This window comes from Tupaia chinensis, unplaced genomic scaffold, assembly GCF_000334495.1.
Source record: "Tupaia chinensis unplaced genomic scaffold, TupChi_1.0 Scaffold000315_1, whole genome shotgun sequence".
Classification (NCBI taxonomy): domain Eukaryota; kingdom Metazoa; phylum Chordata; class Mammalia; order Scandentia; family Tupaiidae; genus Tupaia; species Tupaia belangeri.
The window spans coordinates 2,590,086-2,595,434 of NW_006159808.1; the positions used below are offsets into that span (position 1 = coordinate 2,590,086).

The 5,349-nt window shown below is 44.4% G+C and overlaps 1 protein-coding gene and 1 long non-coding RNA gene across 3 annotated transcripts in view; one reads left to right on the forward strand and one right to left on the reverse strand.

Moving 5' to 3' along the window:
* LOC102475788 (uncharacterized) overlaps window positions 1–5,349 on the reverse strand; it is a 9,932-nt gene that overhangs the window by 2,741 nt on the left and 1,842 nt on the right. The window contains exons 2-3 of one of the 2 annotated variants that reach the window (XR_003549813.1): window positions 2,819–3,021; window positions 2,043–2,324 (exon numbers count right to left, since the gene is read on the reverse strand). This is a non-coding gene — a long non-coding RNA (uncharacterized LOC102475788). The remainder of the gene's footprint in view (window positions 1–2,042; window positions 2,325–2,818; window positions 3,022–5,349) is intronic. The other variant, XR_334950.3, reaches the window with a different exon arrangement.
* Window positions 4,662–5,349, forward strand: part of TET2 (tet methylcytosine dioxygenase 2) — a 100,239-nt gene continuing 99,551 nt past the window's right edge. The window contains exon 1 of the mRNA XM_027772921.1: window positions 4,662–5,229. The gene's annotated coding sequence lies outside the window, so the exon portion shown is untranslated. The remainder of the gene's footprint in view (window positions 5,230–5,349) is intronic.

Sequence of the window (5,349 nt, forward strand, 5' to 3'; positions counted from 1 at the left end):
CGGCAGGTCTGGTCATGCCACAGTCTCTAATCCTTTCCTCTATCCTATCAAGATCTTAGGTGCACGCGCTCAAGCTGCCAGAGCTGGGACTGCAGCCCTGGCTGGCCATGTGGGATCTGGCTTCCTGGGGCAGTACTTAACCGCTGCACTGTCCACTAGGTTCGAGGGCCACTCCGCGAGTCACAGGCTGCCTGATCCTGACCAGGTCACTTAACCTCACTTTTCATATTTATATCATGGGATAGTAAATGCCACTTTGAATATGGCATGTGATTTTTTTAAAGAATTATTTTTCTTTCTTTCTTTTCACATGAGTTTTGCCAGAGAGAGAGAGAGAGAGAAAGCCAGCCTCCAGGTACAGAACACAAATCATGGTTGGCCATGTGGGAATTCCAGGGCCTTACCCACCATGCCACCTACTGGCCCCATATGGCATATAATTTTTAATATTAAATCATAATGGTATACATGAAATAATTAAAAAACTATAAAATTCTATATAAATGTGAAATATTGCTGAGGCAATTACTAATAGTTAAAATTTATTTTTTTGGTTTTATTTTATTTATTTATGTTTAAATGTATGCACTCATCAGAGAAAGAGACAGAGAGAAAAGGAGAGGAGAAAGCACCCCCAAAAGAAAAGCGATCACCTCTCAATCTCTTCTCCTCATTCCTCCTTGGGATTTTTTTTTTTTTTTTTGAAAGATTTTTTGCTATAGGGTGCATGTGCTGGCCAGAAAGACAGAGAGGAGCGATAGAAAGAGAGAAATCACTCCCTAGGGGGGGTGGCCACGCTGCAATCCCTTCTCCTCCATTCTCCTCTTGGGATCTGGGGCATGCACTCACATGCGCCCAGCATGAGTTTTAGCCACCAGATCCGGGACTCAAACCGCGGTCGGCTACATGGGAGTCCAGCGACATAGCCATTACGCTAACTGCTAGTCCCCATCCTTGGGATTTTTGACATGCATGAACATGTGCCTGGCCTGTTCTTCAAGCTGTCAGTCAGAATTCAAACCACGCAGGCAGTCATGTGAGTGAGGTCCGTCTCGCTTAACCACCAGGCCCCAGAGCCAGACCAAAATTTATTAATTAATAGAAATTAATCTTTAAAGTTGAAAAATTGCTGTCAAAATGAAGTGAGTTACCAAATTTAAATGAGAATAACAAGAGTGGTTATTGAATTGTAAAGGCAGAATTTACAAAGAGAAAAAAATGTTTCTCAAAATATGATGGGTTGGGGAGCCAGCAGGTGGCATGGTGGTTAAGGAACTGGACTCCCACATAGCCAACCATGGTTTGAGTCCCAGACCTGGTGGCTTGAAAATCACACTGAGCATGTCGCGTGCATGCCAAAAATTCAAGGAGGAGAATGGAGGAGAAGGGGTTCGTCATGGCCTTACTCCCTGGGGGGTGTTTTCTCACTTTCCCTCTCTCTGTCTCTCTTCAGGAGGTGTACATGCTCTATGGCAAAAAGAAAAAAACAAAACGGGGGATTGGTATTAGCAGCATATTTGTAATACCTCTGAAGGGACTATGTGACCTTTGTCCCACTGAAGATTTTAATATTCTTTTATAATGCCTTTGGCAATGTTCTAACAGGATGGAAGCTTTGAGTTTCATCGGTTTTATCTGATACTTTACTTCAACCATATTAAATTAGTACACACATTGCATAGCCCCTGAGTTGAGTCTTTTAGGGGTGTGTGTGTGTGTGTGTGTGTGTGTGTGTGTGTATATATATATATATATATATATAGTTTTTTGTTTTTTGGGGTTTTTGATTGTTTGTTTACTAGAAAGTGAATGAACTTGCAGCAAAGAAAGAGAGGGTGAGCAAGAGAGCACCTCTCACAGGAGGAGTCATGCTGTAACTCCTGCTCCTGCTCTTCTCCTCCCAGAATGCTGGACAGGCACGCAGAAATGCCTGGTGTGTTTTTCAAGCCACCAGGTTCAGGACTTGAACCATGCAGTTGGCCATGTGGGATCTAGCCACCTTAACCACCATGCCACCAGTTGTCCCCACGGACTATACCTACTTTAAATTTCCAAATTGTGTAAAGAGAGATTATTTGATGAAAAAAGGTCAGGAACAGAGTACGTGGTTCAGTGCTGGGCAGAGGAAGCCAGGTCCCACACAGCCGACCAGGCGTTGAGTACAGCTCTGCGAGTTTCCCAGGACTCTAGCAGGATGGAGAGCTGGAAGGAAAGGACTGCCGTGGGACAGGCCCTGTCGGTGGTGTGCTTCTCGCTGTCTGACTGCACACGCACACGCACACGCACACGTGCACATTCACACACGTGCTCATGTGGCACACCCTCTGCATAAAACAGAAAAAAGAGATTAAAAGAAAGATTCTAAAGACCCTCATAATATCATGATTCCTGATTCCTATTCCTATCATAATAGTATTATGATGATTATTTTTACAATAATGGTTTTTAGTATTAATTAAAATTATTGATTTATAATCAACAAGTGGACCAGCTCTGTGGCCTAGTGGTTGAGAATGTCAGATCCCAAATGACTGACCACGATTCAAATCCTGGCTTGAAAAACACTTTGGGTGTATGCGCATGCGCCAAAACCCTGCTGGGTAGAGAAGTGAGGGGGAAAGGGCACACCCCACTGGGCGATGCTTTCTCCCTCTTGTCTCTCAGGTGCCTGGGCACATCCTACCGGCCAATCAGTATACATATATCAGTAAGTTAAGGCAATACAGCTAAATGTTTGATCCATTTAGGATTGTTTTGAATTAGCATTCTGTTTGTGTTAAATAAGCACCTTCCCATGGTGTGCAACGATGCCACCCACCTAGAGAAACAAGGACGCCTCTTCTCAGGATGACTGCTAGGCTGTCTGAAGGTCAACCGTCTTTTAAGCACACAGAGGTTCTTCATCATGTTACACTTTAGAAACACATTTTCAGAGATGGGAGACCCCAGGCCATGATTTAATGTTTTTGTTAAACGACTATGATTCTTCCAAAGCAGTACGGGTCACGCTACTTCTCCCTGCTAAAGAGAAAACGCAGTCTGAACAGAAAATTCCCCATTCTGCACGTGGGGAGAAAAGGAAGACTCCATCTAGTCCTCTTTTTGTTAGTCCTGTACAATACAAAGATGTTTTTGCATTGTAAAGCCAACTGTTGATGTCAGGGTTTGAATGGGCAGCAGCAAACAGGAAGCTGCTCCACCCTTCCAGGGCTGGGAGACTGAGAACTGCCATAGACAGCAGGTGCCCAGGCCAATTGGCCAGTTTTCTACCCAAGTAGCATGTCGTGGGACTCGTTCTATTAGTCTTCTTTTTTTTTTTTTTTTCTTTCCCTTCTGTTAAGGAGGCAAAGAATTTTCTGTGGAAGCAGCACTGCTATTTCTAGTTTGAGGGGAAAAACCCAGTAAGGAATTTAGTAACAATTGGCTGCTGTTAAAACAGCAAATTATCTTTTAAAAATATATTATCCACACCTATGGGAGGAGAAATCTCAAGAATGTACACAATTAATAAAAGCTGGCTCAGAATTATCAGTACAAATGTGCACTAATGTCCCAATTGTGAAAACCAATTTGCACGGAGAGCTTTCTTTCCCAGAAATAGCAATTTAGAAAGAAGTTTTTTAAAAAATAAAATCAAGAAAACAAAATTTGAAATATTTTACTCTTGGAGACCTTTGGAATTTTACTTCCTTTTGCTGTTGAAAATTCACAGTAGTCAAAGAACTAACGCATTTTCTCTGAAATTAACACATGCCATGGTGGTTAAGGGTAGGACGGGGGTGCAGAGAAAGAAGCTGGCAAGAAAATGTTCAGGGCCTGTTGAACCAGCTGCACACCAAACACGATCCCGACAGGCAAGAGGCACCTGTTCCAGCACGGAGAGGTTTCAGAAGATGAAATGAGAAGGTGACCTTAAAGATCGCTTTCCCAGACACAATATAAATATCTAAAGGAACTGCAGGTACTTATTTCAAACACATATGAATGTACTTTCCATATATTATTAAGTGTAAGAAGCCATATAATCAGTTATATGTTTCTATGGTCAGTCAGGAAAAAGTCCTTGAAGTAGGTGGTTTATGACTGGCCCTGGTAATAGCTACCCGGGAGCATGCCTAGTGTCTTATTTAAGCCTCACGAAAACTCCGCTGCTTTACAGCCTGTTTAACAGATGAAGAAACTGATACAGAAAAAGTAGCAAGCTCGAAGTTACACCATCCATAAGAAGTGGAGTCAGGATCTACTCAAGTGTCAGGCCAAAGCCCACGCTTGGAAGAACTCTACAATATGGAGCTGCAGAAAGCGACACCCATGGTCTTTGGAGAACCTGGCTTCCTGCACTTGAAGGCATCACAAGGAACCTTGCTAACAGCTTAGGTTTTCAAGTTCATTAACAGTGGCCCAGGCCGGAGTGATACATGGACGCACAGCTAGAAAGGGTGGGACTGTATCTCACACTAAAGGCTTAGGGGGAAATGAACGATTTTGCTGAGCCTATGTAAAACCAGAAATCTGAGTCAACTTTCTTTCGAAATGGAATACACTATGTTTGATTAGAACATACTTTAAACATTCTGGGAAACAATGTGACACACGAAAAAGAGTTCCCCTTTTTAACAGTTCTCAAAGAGGAAATATTCCGATTTCACAAAATTGGGGAAAGGGCTTCACTTCTAAAAGAAATTGACCAAAAAAAGAAAAAAAATAGAAGGAAAAAATGGACTACATAGGATAGCTAGTGTGGGCCTAAGAGTATTAAGATGAAAATACAGTGATCCCATAAAAGGTGTGTCCAAAATACCTACTTAACATTTGAATGCCCCGACCGTGATAACTGCGTAAAGGTGGAGGGCGTGTTCTGAAAACTACTAAGAGAGAGCGCTCCTATGGGCTTTGCTCTTTATCTCATCTTCAGATAAAAAAGTTGCTGATCAGAAAAAGCGCTTAAAAGAGAAGCACATCTACTCCGCAAGGAAAGCGACCAACTTCGGTCAGTGGCAAAGCTGAGCGTTCCGGGCCGTCCGGGAGGGCCGAGCGCCCCTGACGCGCAACTGAGCCTTGTCTGGGTCCGGTTCTTCATCTCTTAATTGTACGGGCGGAAATTTCTTCCAAGTCGACGCACTTGCGGAGCCAGCGAGCCCGGGGCTCGTTTCCCCCAGCGCAGGCCGCGTCGGGGAGCGGCGCCCGTCGGAGCGGGACGCCCTGTCGCCTCCAGTCCACGTGGCCGAGGTAAACAAGGTGGGCCGGGCGGGCGGGCGCGCGGGCTGGGCGATTCCCAACGGGTCGAGGCTTAGCAAACGCAGGCCCCTAAAGCGCGCCGGGCCTGCCGACGGCCGTAGGCGGGGGGCG